Source organism: Megascapheus bottae, chromosome 3 (assembly GCF_031878675.1).
Source record: "Megascapheus bottae isolate mThoBot1 chromosome 3, mThoBot2.hap1, whole genome shotgun sequence".
NCBI lineage: Eukaryota > Metazoa > Chordata > Mammalia > Rodentia > Geomyidae > Megascapheus > Megascapheus bottae.
The window spans coordinates 50,803,934-50,819,544 of record NC_143511.1 but is presented as its reverse complement, the minus strand read 5'-3'; the positions used below and the strand labels follow the sequence as shown (position 1 = coordinate 50,819,544).

The 15,611-nt window shown below is 37.6% G+C and overlaps 1 pseudogene; it reads left to right on the top strand.

Moving 5' to 3' along the window:
- The first annotated feature begins 1,842 nt into the window (after positions 1–1,842).
- Positions 1,843–2,284, top strand: LOC150065483 (ubiquitin-conjugating enzyme E2 N pseudogene; annotated as a pseudogene).
- Positions 2,285–15,611: the final 13,327 nt, after the last annotated feature.

Below are 15,611 nucleotides of genomic sequence, written 5' to 3'. Positions count from 1 at the left end.
AAGTAACATACCCACTACCTGACAAATATAACATCACCCTGACAATAAAATACAATTTTAAAAAGTCAATGTAGTTAACAGTTTGGAAGGTTTCAGTCAAAGTCTGATTACAATCTCTCCTTAAAGCAGCAATATCCGAGCCTTGAAGCTGAATTTTTGGTGGCATAAAACAGGATATAAGTTCTTGAGGGAGTGATGGGTGAATCTGAATAACGGGAGAAATCACATTGAGACCACAGGGCAGTATACAGAAAAAAATTTCTTGTGGAATATGATTACAACCATGCCTATTATCATATATGCTCTCCTTGAAGATCTTCATTCATTACTAAAAGGGCAAGTCTGGCCCAGGTGTGGCGACTCACACCTGAAATCCTAAGAGGCTAAGATCTGAGGATCAAGGTTCAAAACCAGCCTGGGCACAAAAGGACCTGAGACTCTTATTTCCAATTAACCTCTAGAAAATGGGAAGTGGAGATTGGCTCAAGAGTAGGTGGTAGCCTTGAGGTGAAGAGTTTAGGGACAGGGCTGAGGCCGAGTTCAAGTCCCATAACCACCCCCCCACACACACACACAAAAGGATAAGTCTGTAAATTCTTTCTTTAATTCCAAATAGGGTAATCAATGTAGTGTGGTAGATAACAGTACATGATTTATGATTGGTAGTCTCTAAAATGTCTTCATCTTCCACCTTTTTCTCTTACCATGGTTATTTATGTATTTATGTCATCTGGAGACTGCTATGAGGAAACTGGTGGAGCACTTAGAGAATTCCACTCAGCTTGGCTATATATCTGTTCTGAGCAAATCCTAACATTTTTATTTTTTATTGATATAGATTTTAATGCTGTTATTAAAAAGATACTGTGTCTGATCAACTTTTGTTTTCTACCAACTCATCTGGAAGTAGATGTTTAAACACTATCTGTTGATATCTATGTTCTATTAAGTTAAAATGTTCATTTTGCATTTTGATGCCTTACTTTTATAGTAAAACAAGAAATAGAATGAAGGGAGCCTACAAGGTGTAATAAACAAGCACTTGTTGATGATAGCCAACATTTTACATTAGTATCTATGTCCTGGACATTTTACATAAAGGGGTAAAATCTGATCTACGTAACCTGAGAAAAAGTTTGAAAAGCCTATGTCTGATAAGTAATTAATGCATAAGATATATGTAGAAGCCGGGCGCCGTGGCTTCCACCTATAATCCTGGCCACTCAGGAGGCTGAGATCTGAGGATTGCCGTTCAAAGCCAGTCCCTGGCACCAAAGACCCTGAGAGTCTTACCTCCATTTAACCACTGGAAAACCGGAAGTGGGGCTGTGGCTCCAGGGGTAGTGCGGTAGCCTTGAGCTGAGGAGATCAGGGACAGCGCCCAGGCCCAGAGTTCAAGCCCCACAACCAACCTACCATCCTCACCAAAATAAAAGATATATGTAAATCAACAACAAAACTACATATGAAACACGCAAAACAGGTTGTATTGTTTGACAGAGATGCTACAACCGAGTACTGCAGGCTGGATGGGCTGACATCCAAATAGAGTTCTCCTGATTCCAGAGGCTGAAAACCTCAAATCGAGGCGTTGACCAGGTTCATTTCTTCCAAGGCATCTCTTGTTGGATTGGAAATAACTATATTCTCTTACTTAAATGCACTTTACTATGTGTCACACTAGACTGGGGCCCTGCCTGAAGACCTAATTTTAACAAATTATTTTTTTAAAAAACCTGATCTAAAACTATAGTTAGGGAAGTGGAGCTCAGGATTTCCACTCCTGTGTAAGGCAAGAGGAGCTAGAGACGAGAGTGGAGGCCCAACTCAGGATTTGACAAGATGGCCAGGCTGTCCCGCAGGATCAGTAAGGAAACCCAGCGTTTGCTGGCAGAACCAGTTCCTGGCATTAAAGCAGACCCAGCTGAGAGCAATGCCTGTTATTTTCATGTGGTTATATGGCTAGCCCTCAGGATTCCCCCTTTGAGAGCGGGACTTTTCAACTTGAATTATTCCTGCGAGAAGAAGACCCAATGGCAGCACCTAAAGTAGGTTTCATGGCCAAAATCTATCATCCTAATGTAGTCAAGTTGGGAAGAATATACTTAGTTTGAAAGGTAACTGGTCCCCAGCACTGTAGATCCGCCTAGTTCTGGTATAGATCCAGGCTAATCCAGAATACCCATTAGCGAATGATGTAGCGGAGCCGGGGAAGACCAACAAAGCCCAAGCCATAGAAACAGCTAGAGCGTGGACTAGGCTATATGCCATGAGTAATATTTAAGATGATTCCATCATCAAATGTGCATCACTTCTCCTGTTCTGCCAAGACTTCTTCCTCTTTTGTTTGAATTTAACGGACACAGTCTTAGAAACATGACAGAATAAAAGCCAGACAGCTTCATTACTTTGGTGATTAAATGCACATGCCCATTAGCACACTTATGTCCTGTCCTGATTTACTGTTGTAAAGTCTGAACAGAGGTTAGAAGTATCATCTGGAGTGTTGTGAAATGTATAAAAGCAGTGGCTCTCTGCTTTTATTCATTTCCCCCATCATGGTTTAAGTACAAAGCACTGTGAATGAAGGTAGTTGTCCATGTTAGCTGCAGGGGTTTGGTGTTTTTCTTTTCTTTCTTCCTTTTTTTCTTTTAAGGGGGGAAGTAGTTTTATTTTAATTTGATGGGATTCTTCCCTCTCCCCGCTTGTGTGTATAAAGAGATTAGAGTGAAACATACCAACTACATTTCTTCAGCATTGATCAAGTCTTGAAGATTATTTTAAGAGATTGTGACACAATTCATTGGAAAAGTTCAATTTGTCGGTCCTGCATTGATCATAACCATCAGTAACACTGTTGTCTTCCTACTTTCTGGGTCAGTAATGAAGCAGTTGTTCACTTGGACCAGATAGTTTACCATGTGGCAAGACCACAGCAATATGTTTGTATAGATAAATAATCAAAAGAAAATCGCATCCCATAGCTGTTCATGCTCCTTTGGAAACTAAAACTTCGTTGTTGTATATACATATTTTTTCATATGAGAAGAATAATTATTGAGCGGTTTGGGAATATGAGCTGCAATAGATTCAATGTTTTGCCTCAGTTTGTAGAAGAAATTAGTATTAATGCTTATGTAAGATTTCTGGAACACCAGGCTTTGTGCTTCATTTTCACATTAATAAGCTAGACTTCTCCAAAGCCCCACGGTTGCACTCTCAAGAGATTATTTCTTCAGGCAATTTCTTCTTGACTTCATAGTTTATAAAATAAAGCACTATCTAAGATACAACGAAAATACAAATTAACAAAACACAAGAGTCTAGCCTCAGATCAGTTATGCAGAGGATTTATGCACACAAACTGCCAAGCACAGGGTTTGTAACAGACCCTAAAGACTTCCAGTTGCCATAGTAACTGCCCTGTTTTATTGAATGTAAAACTGAGCCCAGCTCAGGTATATCATCTGCGCTGCCTCTGTTGGTCTCTGAGTAGTAGAAATTAAGTTGTACATAAAGTAATCATAACCACAACTTAAACTTCTACTTCTTGGTCTGTAAACATCTTCACCTTAGAATGCAAGACTGCTTGACTAATTACTTTTGAAGAGAAATCTTCTAATGAATCATTAATAGTTTTATTTTGAAACAGCTTAGAGAAGTACACCATAAATAGGAAAGCAAGAATAGAAATCTCCATGCCTACCCAGGGACACCTGGTATTTAAGAAGCACCTGGAATAACTACGGTCTCATTCTAAAGATAGTTGTAAAGCAACGGTTTATCAAGATACCTCTCTTCTTGTCATATGTGTATTCCTAGCTCTTGAATCTGTAAAGCCTTAGAGTAACTTTATGGAGCTTGACTTTAAGTTAGTTTAACTAATTAATTAATATGTTCCCGTAGTATCTTGTGCAAGCTCAATTAGTTTCTATGCTCCTGCTATGTAACATATTTTATTTTCTCATTTGTGTAAGAAAAATCATATACGCTTGAGAAAACAACATTGTGTGGGGCACTGGTGGTTCAGGTCTATAATCCTAGCTACTCAGGAGGCTGAGATACAAGGATTGCTGTTCAAAGCCAGCTCCAGAAAAACGTCCGTAATACTCTTCTCCACAATAAACTACTCAGAAAAAGTGGTGCTGTGACTCTATACCTTCCTTCTGTGCTTGTGTATTGTTGGTAATACAGAAAAGACCACTAATCTTTGTGAGTTAATTTTGTATCCTGTATTTTGCCAAAGGTATAGATAAGAACTAGGAGCTTGGGATGGAGATTTAAGGGCTTTTAAGTATAAGATTGTGTTTTCTAAAAAAAAAAAGATTGTGTTTTCTGCAAATAGGGGTAGTTTGAGCTCTTCTTTCTCTATGGGAAGCCCTGTTACATTTTTATATCATTTTTAATATGTTTTTATTTCTATGAGTTTCTGAATTATATTGAAGAAGAGTGGATATCCTTGCCTCATTTTTATTTTAAAGGAAATGGTCTTAGGGGTTTTTTTTACAATCCAGTATGATATTGTTGTTGGTCTGTCATATATAGACTTTATTATTTTGAGGTATGTTCCTTCTCTTAATAGCTTCACATGTTTTACAATGGCTTTTTCTGCATCTATTGATAAGATCATATGTTTCTTGTCCTTGGCTTTGTTGATGTGATGTATTATGTTTATTGATGTACATATGTTAACTAGCCTTGCATCTCTGGGATGAAAACTGCTAGATCATAATGTATGATTTTTTAACTACTTCCTGAATTCTTGACTCATTTTATTGAAGAGTCTGTGTTTGTGTTAATCAAAGATATTTATCTATAGTTTTCTTATTTGTTGGATCCCTACCTGCTTTAGAGATAAAAGCAATGCTAGCTTAAGAAAATGAGTTTGGAATTGATCCTTCTTTTTCTATTTCATCGAAATATTTGAGGCATATTAGCAGTAGTTCAACTTTAAGTCATAGATTTCAGCTGTGAATTCACGGGATCTGGCTTTTCATTGTGGGAAGACTGAAGATTACTTCCTCAGTCTCATTGTGTGTTATGGATCTGTTTGAATGGTTTATATCTTCTTAATTCCCATTCAGGGCCTGAAGACTGTCCTTGGACTTTCTCAAGGCTAGAATTCTACCACTTGAGCCTCAGCGCCACTTCTGGCTTTTTCTAAGTATATGGTACCAAGGAACCGAACCTGGGTTTTTGTGCATGCTAGGCAAGCTCTCTACCACTAGGCCAAACTCCCAGCCCTCTGCTTCTCCTTTGACAAGTATTTATCAACATCCTTAGTCAGCTCACACTTCCTAAGAACACAGTGTGCAGAAATACTAGTGTTTTTAGAGGAAGCTGAGTCCACCAGGATGGCAACCAAAGCCACAGTAATAACTTGCTCTACTTCACATTCCTACAAGTGCGTAGACATGACTTTATATCGCACAGCAACAAAAATCTCAGTTTTTCCCCCAAGCAAACATAGATGTAGCTCTTAATCAGCATCTTTTAAATTCTAAGCCAGGCTTATGTATTTATAGATGCACACAGCCTCACATTACTGTGGGCTAAAGTGGATAAGTCTTGTCAAGGGACTTCTTAGCTTTTGCTATATGTAGAACCAATAAGAATCTTCTAATGCTGTTATCAAATGTAGTCCTATCAGCACAAAACACTTGGCATGGCATTTTGATAATAACATTTTCAAGGAAGTGGACAAGATGAGATTCTCTTTTATATGGTAAATGGGTAATAAATATGAAGCTCCTCTTATTGGTTTAGTTGCTAGGAAAACTAGATGGAGTTTGTAACATAAAAAAAGAGATAGAAGCCATGATAAATTCTCATGCTGGGAAATGAACACTCCAAATAGCTCTTTCTGAATTTGTGCTGTAATGCTTGTTGAAGGGCTGTTCATTCATATGACTACTTCACAAGTGGTATTTACCAGCCATTCAATAATAACCGAGAAAGACAACTCTGCAATACATTCTACCTAAATTCAAGCTTATTCCAATAAGAAAATTAAAGGGGAGTTTTATTCATCAACTACAGAATAAAATAGTTAAAACCCTCTATGGAAAGAAGGAACCCTATGTGGATGTGCTAGTAGAAATAGGACTAAAGAACAAAGAAAACAGTGGCTATCTCTTGACCACAGCAAACCTCTATCTTCATTCACCAGCCTGCTGTTCTGCATTTCTGCTTGCCTTTCATTGTGACTTTCTGACTCATGGCTTGGCTTTTTTGGCATGCTGCTGAAATTTTTTAAAAAGAAGAAAATGTATGTCTGTTGATTTTTAAGTCTTTCTCTCACTGGTAATATGCCCATGAAGAAAAGCTGAACAATGGTTTCAGAGTTGCAGGAAGAATTGTTTTCTAACTTAGCAATTGGTCCCAGGCTACTAGCTTCTTCTTTCAAAAGAATAGCTAGTGGCTCTGAGCAGTATGATGGAGCAGGTGCCCCTATAAGCGTCATAATATGGAAAAACACAAGTCCAAAAAGGCTAACACTTGTCCATGTCAAGCTGGCATTAGTCAGATTCCTGTTACTGTGACAAAGTTTCTGAGATAATCAAGTTCAAAGGAGAAAAGATTTATTTGGACTTATAGTTTGAAAGTCCCATGATCAATGAGTCTGTTAGTTTGGGTCTGTGTTGACACAGGACAGCATGGCAGGGGAGAATGGTCTATTGACTTCATGGCAATCAGGAAGCAGAGACAGACAGACAGACAGACAGACGGATGGACAGACGGATGGACGGACGGACAGATAGATAGACAGGCAGGCAGGCAGGCAGGCAGAAAAACAAGCTGATGTCTCAATATCCATTCAATGACTTAACTCCCCCCGCCAAAAACCTGTCTTTCTTCCACTAATCTCCACCTCTTAAAAGCTCTACAACCTTTCAGTAGCTTCCTGGATAGAAAAACAAGCAATTATCACATGTGTTTTGAGGAGACATTTCAAATTCAAATTATAGCAAGTCTCATATTGCTCCTATACCACTAACCTCTGCTCTGAAAAGAATAGAATGTCAAAAGCAAGAATCACCATTGTGGCTATTTTTTTCATATATTTTTATTGTAATTAATAGATGGGTTACATGATATTTGCCAGATAGATAGAAGGTATATTAATTCACATACATTGATACCCTTTCACATGTCTTGGTCCCCATTTCCCTCCCCCCCACCCCCGCCCTCATCTTGTTTTCCCCCCTTCCCTATCCAATTACAAATAACCAAATACAATTATATCCAATATATCAGGTAACAAAGTGAGACACTGTAAAAATATGAGATAACCGAGGAACAGCAAAAGAGATGAGAGATAACATAGTACCTTAAGGACAACAATCACTCATTATATGGCTTTTGTTTCTATATCCTAGAGGTCCTTTCATTTAGCATCATACTATATGGCCTTATGTATCTAGGTTTTGCTCTATTGCAAATCTCTGCTAGGAGAGACCAAGGTTTCTACTGATTATGACAAATGAGGGAAACCATTGAGCCTAAGTTTCTTTATAATTTCTAACTTTCAAAGTCTTTGAAGCTACCTCAGTTATCTTACCCAAATGATCTCCTACCCCTCCCCATTGTTTTCGGCCTATATTCCCTATCTGCTCTTTGCTACATTATTTGACTGACTTTCTGATTACTTGTGCATCTCTCTATGACACTAAATCGTATCTCTGTTGGCAAAACACCATGTGGCCTGTTTGTCTTATTTATTGCCCTGACTTTTCCAGCTTCCATAGCATGAAGTCTAGCACCCAGTGAAGTTACAATAGGTATTCTTTCAACCCATGAATTATTGCCCTTCATAAATTACACAGAAAAAGCAAAACAAGTTCCTAGAAATATCACTGAGAATCAAATCCTCCAAGTACAAAAATTAGTTCATAACAATAAAAATATGTACTTATAGGATGAAGAAAGGATTTAGATAACCATTTGACTGAACTATTTTGTGTTGGCAATGGAAATCAGAATCCCAAAGAGGTAATAGCTCACCCAAAGTTACACATTTAGCCAGAGGGCTGGGACTAGCAGGAGTGAGAATTTAACTTTGTTTATGGGTTTGTACCCTGCATCACTGGAGAAGGGATCCAGGGAAATTGACTAATAATGTTAAGAAAAGGTATTAGTGCCCTGAAGCAAAGTCTAATGGAATTCTTTTCTTGTAGCTTGAAACACTGCTCCTGCCTCCATACAGTACTCATTTATACAAGAAAATAGGATGCATTCTCCATCGCTGATGAAAACAAGTATTCTGTTACAGAATTATTATACCATGTTTCAAGAGAGATGTCTTTTATTTTATTTCTTCTACACCCCGACCCCAAAAATCCAGTTTTTCAGAAATAGAATAACTTGGGTTGTTTCATGATGTAGATAAGTGTTTGTGTTTGATGCCATTTTCACCATCAATTCAGGGAAGGCCCCAAACTCTCTTTTGCTTCGATAGGAAAGAAGCAGAGTGCGTTCCTGCTCACCTACTGAAATATACCATCTTGAGCACTCAAAACAACTTCTATTTTGTATCATGGAATACAAGTATGACTGAGAATAAAAATTGTTCATGTTCTTTGAAGCTTATACTATTGTGTAACAAAGGAAGGGGGAGAAATGTCCAGACTGAAGTCATCTGTAATTCACAGCACAGCAAGTAGTTATCACAGCCCATATGGAACAAAGATCTCCCAAGGCTGAGATTTCCAGACATGTGACAAGGTGGCACACAGGAGTTAAGTGCGGTAGACGTGCATAGCAGCTCATTTCATAGAGACACACGGCTCCCCAAATGAAAACGATGCACACAAACCACCATACTGACAGGGGTGAAAACTGGAGAACCAAACAAATGTTGCTGATTCAAAGTTGTTCTCCTACGATAACAACCAGCACCAAATGAGTTGCTGTGGTGGAAAGCAAGCTGTGCTCAGAGACTAATTGCTGCACTTGTTAGAGTGTGCAAGAAGGTGTTTATTTGTTTTACATGTGTTTGGTGCCAAGGCATCCTAGGGATCTGGAACTGAAGCGGAAACAGAATGACAGTGTTTAGAAAACGAAACATAAAAACAAAAGGGAAGAAGAGTGGGTTGGGGGTGTGGGGTTTTTTTCTTCTTTTTTTGCATTTTTATGTGTGTGTGAAAATAACTTGAGCATTAAACATATGAAAAGCTGGAGGCTCTTATCCCGGATGATTAATTCTTCAGTCTCCTTCAGATCAAGCCCTGGGAGCCCATGCTGGAATGGAGTGTATTAAGCCTGGTATTCTTTGATGCTTGTACTTTTATTTAGATGGTGAATTATTCAATGCAAGGAAGATCAGTCTAAGAGCTTCCGATAGAAATGAAAGGCAATGAACTCAGGAAAAGGAAGGACTTGAAGCACAAAATGTGGGTGTTCTAACGGTTCCACCTGAATGACAAAGTGCAGAATATGTACTGTGGGGAGTTGGGTACACTCTGTCTTTCTAGTCTCAGAAATCATGACTAGACTTGACTAACATCTTTAAAGATTTAATGATGTAGTGCTTCAACTGAACAACCATTTTCTTCACTTATACCTCCCATCTTCCAGAATTTTCCTTAAGATGGAAATTTGTTCCTCCAAATAATACTGATAAATAGTTAAAGAGTAAACTAATTCCTCCAAGAAATGTACATGTATGTGCTAAATAAACTATCACTCATGATTTTGATACATAGCGATATCTAAGCATTAATAAATGTCGCAAAGACAAATTCAAGATGTTTGCATCACCTATGTGGTTAACATATTTTGTAAATTATTTGTTATTTAATAATGAGTTAATAATGTGAATAATATTCACCTGAACCTTTTACATAATACATATCACAGGAAAAAATCAATCAAATTTATTCCCTTTGTTATCACTACCATGTAACACAATTTTACTTACTCTTTCTCTTTTACTCAACTCTCTCTTCCCTTCCTTCTTGTTAGGTATTTGAAATACTCTCAATTAGGGAGGCAATGATAACCTTCACTTTCACACAAGGGCAATGAAGAAATTCTGTATCCATCAAAGATTTTTTAACCTTCATTTTAATGCCATTTACTTTCTATTTTTCACTGCTTCCTGTCACATAGAGTGTGAATGGTTCATTAATGTAGTGAAAACATATGTCAGGTTGAGAATCATGTAAATCATCAATCCTGCACAAAAAGCAAATTTCATATCCATGAAAATCTTGCAGAATCTCCAAGATTAGTTTATAGTTAACTCTGAAATTCTACTAAATTAGTCTTTGAGAGGGTATCAAGATGAGATAATCTGTACCATAAATGTACCATAAATGTACCATATGTACTAACCGAATGAGTGTAAACTAATGAACGAGTATAAACTCATTCAACCACTATGGACAGCAGTATGGTGGATCCTCAAAAGGCTAAACATGGAGCTCCCCTATGACTAAGAAATTCAACTACTTGGCATTTACCCAATGGTACAAAACCAAGGACATACTAAAGACACAAGCACCACAATGTTCATTGCAGCACTATTTACCATAGCAAAGATATGGAACCAACCCAGATGCCCCTCAGTAGATGATTGGATCACAAAGATGTAGTATTTATACACAATGGAATTCTATGCTGCCATCAGAAAGAATGACATTGACCCATTTGTAAGGAAATGGAAAGACTTGGAAAAAATCATATTAAGTGAAGCAAACCAAACCCAAAAGAACATAGCCTCAATTGTTTCCCTCATTTGCAATAATTAGTACACACCTAGGACTCTCCTAGCAGAAGAATAAAATAGTTCAAACCCTAGATACATAAGGTCATATAGGATGAGGCCAAATTAATGGCCCTCCAGGACATGGAAACCAGAGCTTAATTATCAGTGACTGTTGTTCTGAATGTACTATGTTCTTTTCTCTTCTCTTGTATTGCCCTTTGGTTAATCTCATATTGTTACTGTATCTGCCTTTGTTACCTGGTATATTATATATATATATGTTTATTTGTTTATTTGAAATAGGAGGGGAAAAAAGGATGGGGGTGAGGGGAGGGAAATGGGAACAAAAACATGAAAGGGGATATCAATGTATGATATTATCTGGTGAATATAACTGTAACTCCTCTATACATTAAAATTAAAAAACCTAATAGTCGAAGAAAGAATCATGTCATGGTTTTTAAATGGTTCTTTTTTGTACTTAGTACAGTTCATTTGTATTCAGCCTTATTAAAGGACTTGCCTCTCCTCTCTTGACCCCCATCTTCCTCTGTATCCAATGATGTAATATGAAGGATAGACTCTCACACTGTTTTCCCACTCACATACCAAGACCAGACAAGCCACCTAAAATATGCTCAGACCGCCTGACACAGAAAGGGCAATCTGACCGGAGCCTGACTGTAAACGTTCCATTGTGGGCATAGACCATAAGCCTCTCCTGCCAAGCTTTGAGATCAGGAAAAGGTTAAGAGGTTGAAAGACTAAAAATTGTATCCTTCTAGGCAAAATGGATGTAGAGCTGATTGAACATTAAAAAATAGCCTTGACAGAAAAGCATATGAGAAAATGCTCATCATCCATGGTCATAAAGGAAATGCAAATAAAAACAACCCTAAGATATCACCTTACCCCAACAAGAATGGCCAAGATTTTGAACTCAATGACAGATGTTGGCAGGGTTGTGGAGAAAAAGGAACCCTACTACACTGCTGGTGGTATTATAAACTAGGTCAGCCACTCTGGAAAGCAAGGTGGAGGTTTCTTAAAGAACTGAAAATTGACCTTCCCTACGATCCCGCCATACCACTTCTGGGCATCTACCCTGAACATCATAACCCAAGATATGATAAGGACACCTGCTCAGCTATGTTCATCTCTGCACTATTCACAATAGCCAGGCGATGGAAACAATCCAGATGCCTTACTGCAGATGAATGGATACAGAAAATGTGCTATATATATCCAATGGAATTCTACATAGCCAACAGACAAGATAAAATAATGGCATTTGCAGGGAAGTGGATGAATCTAGAGTGAATCATGTTGAGTGAGACAAGTCAAGACCTAAGGAACAAAAGGCCCATGGTATCCTTAATGTATGGCTATTTGATCCAAACAGTACAAAAGCAAGGATTCAAAAGTTGCATACCCAGTGCTATGGACATGGTATTGGAAATATAAACACAAGTATATGGACCTAAAAATTTATGACTCTATAGACATAATGTTTTTACTACATAGATTAATATGTATCTATGACATATAATCCCTCAGCCTAATTTTGATTATGCTCTAAAATCTAAGTGCCAGTGATTGTATATAGAGATTCCCTTCTTGAACATTTGTTAAGTACATCATTTGAAATATGATGTAAAAATCAAGGTTAATAAATTCTTTAATAAAAAATAGCCTTGAGATTTTGGATAATGCAATACTTGCCCTATTCTCTGCCCATACCAGCAGTTATCCCCGAGTACTAAATTCATCTAACAACCATCTCCTTGCTCAGACCCCATAAAATCTTGGACTTCACCCTCACCATACGCCCCAATCTCCATATCCACAGGAAGGTCTGTGTCCCTTGCTGGTAATAAACAAAATTAGCCCGTTGAGATCAATCTGGCCTGTTTCCTTCCTTTTCCTTCCATTTTCATAACACTTATTAACAAGAAAACTCAACTTGTTTGTGATCAGAATAGGCCATTGGCTCCGGCTCCATAGAAACTCATTAAATTGGCCACGTATAGTATGTACCAAACTATTTTAAAAATACAGGAGATCTTCTATCTAACCAAAATTCCTAAAGCAGAGAAGGCTGAGTGAAAAACAAAACCAACATATTATATAGCAAAGTATATATATATATGCATATGTATTTTTGTGAGGGTATGCCTACATATTATGTTTACTTTCGTAGTTGTAATCCTAATCCAGTACTATAGATTTCCTTTTAACCTTCCACATTTTTAAATTATATCTCTAGGACATCTTTATCTCTTCCACCAGCAATCAGCTCCAAAACAAGGATGTCACTCAAGGAAATGCTTGCACTGCGTCCATTCCCATCTCTAGAGCCATAGCACGGAGATTTTTCCCAGAAAAGTATAAAATACAACTTCCACTCTCCTCCCCAGGGAACTGCCTTCATTTGTAACAGATTGTGAAGAAATTTAAGCCTGAGGGCACTGTCAACAATAGTAGAAGTTATGGAAAAGGAAATTTCGAGGTCTGATGAAGATACAGCCTCAGCCATAAGCTTGCAATACAGAAGATATCTAGAAAATAAAAGACTAGAAATGGTGTGTGTTTGGGAGATGACAATGTGGATCTCAGAAACTAGATCAGCAGCAGAAGGAGTCACAATTTGATTTGGTTAGTTCTTAAAGATGTCGGCCACTAGATTGTTTCTAGAAACAAAAAAGAAGTAACTGGGAATAGTAGAACTGGATAGCTAAGTAAGTTCAGTAAAAGTGAAAGAGAATTTCACTGGTGTCAATGTCACTGAATGGTGACTGTGTATATCATCATATATCTGCCTCCTGAAGAACATGAAGCAGGAAGAATATACTCCACTAAAAGAATCCAGCTCATAAGTTACCTCACAACTGACAGTAGCAAGCCCTAAGAGAGAAAAAAAATATGTTGTATTATTAAAACTGTGTTCTATACTGCTTAGTTTCCCTCCAAATGCTGTGAAACACAAAAATATACAGGAAAACATGTTTCATAATCTGGAAAATGAGTGTGAAACAGAACAAAGAAACTGAGAGAATAACCAGATGTCAGATTAACAAAAATAATATTTCAAAGTACTCATTGTAAATATGTGCCCAGAACAAAAAGAACGCATAATGAAATAAAAGTATTATGATAATACTGCATTAAATAGAGAATACAAAAATACAATGAATAACAGTTTTAAAATAGTAGTTATGTAATTGAAAATGACATTAATTAGAGATTCAGATCCAAGGTCAATACCAGCTCAAGCAAGAAGTTACCAAAATCTCATGTTAATAAATGTACGGGGTGTGTTTGCCTAGACTTGTAATCCCAGCTATTCAGGAGACATAGGTAGTAAGGAATATGTCTCAAAACTGCCCAAGAAAAAGGATAAGCCTATCTAAAAATTTACCTGAAGCAAAATAGGCAGGAGGTATGCCTCAAGTGCTAGAGTGCCTATATACAAACATGAGGACCTGAGTTCAAACTCCAGTATAGTAGTTATTTTCTAATTCCTTGATAGGCTCAACAATAAAAACATTATAATCTCAGCTACTCAGGAGTGGCAGTAACAAGGTTTGCAGACAAAAAGTTAGTAAGAACTCTGCCTCAACATTCCTAACTACTCAACAGGCATACTGGTAAAAGGGTCTGCTTTGAAGGCAGTTTACACAAAAGCATTAGTTTCTGTCTGAAAAGTAATTAAAGTAAAAAGGGTTAGAGGTATGGCTGAAATGCTAAGTAGATCATTTGTATAGCAAGTACAAGGCCCTTAGTTCAAACCTTAGCATGGACAAAAATAGGGGGGGAAATAGCTTAAATAATAAACTGGCAGAGAGTCATAGAAACCAACCTTAGATAGAAGTAAAAAAATAAAGAAAACAGAAGTAGAGACTAAGTTTTAGGACTATCTGAGGCAACCCAAAATGTAACCAATCAAAACACCAGAAGGAGAGATGAAAAGGAACATATTCATAGAAATAATGGCTGAAAATTGCTCACATTTTTTTTAAAAAAGGCAACCTATACATCTAGAAAGGTCAGTCTGTTCTAGGTAGGAAAGCAAACAGGAAAAATTCAGGGACCCATGAATTAATCTACCACAAGAAAAGTGTTGAAAGTAGGGCAAGGAGAAAATCTTGAAAGCAACAATAGAAAAGGCATAACTTGCAATAGGAGCTCCTTAACAATAGCATCTGAAATTTCAGAAGAAGCAACCAACCCAGAGGCAGTCACATAACGTAAAGTGTTCAAAGAATGAAACTTGTCAACTAACCATCATGTATCTAGAAAAACTACCCTTCCCAAGGGAAAAACGAAGATTTTTCCATAATAAAAACCAGATAACTTCTTGCTAGCAGAGCTGTCTTACCATAAATAAAAGGTATTCATACTGAAAGCTAATGACCTCGGATAATTTAAATTCACACAAACCATAGAACATTGATGGCCAAAGTAGAAAATTAAAAGACTTTGTATCAGGTGTTGGTAGCTCATGCCTCTAATCTAAAGATAACAGTTCAAAACCAGCCAGGGCAGGAAAGTCGTTGAGACTCTTATCTCAATGAACTACCAAAAAGTTGGAAGCAGAATTGTGGCTAAAGGAGTAGAGCACTAACCTTGAGGAAATAATAGCACAAGGACAGGATCTAAGGCCTGAGTTCAGGCCTCAGGACACACACACACACACACACACACACACACACACACACACACACACACATCTTTTCTCTTTCCTCTCCCAAAATGTTTAAAAAGCAATGCCTATTGTGAATTTAGTTTGAAACAGGTTTTACCCCACTCAGGGGCAAAGAAGAGTGTTCTCCATAGCTATGCTAGAGCAAGTAACCACAAAGCCAGAAAGATGGCATCAAATCTCTGCCATATGCCATAGCTC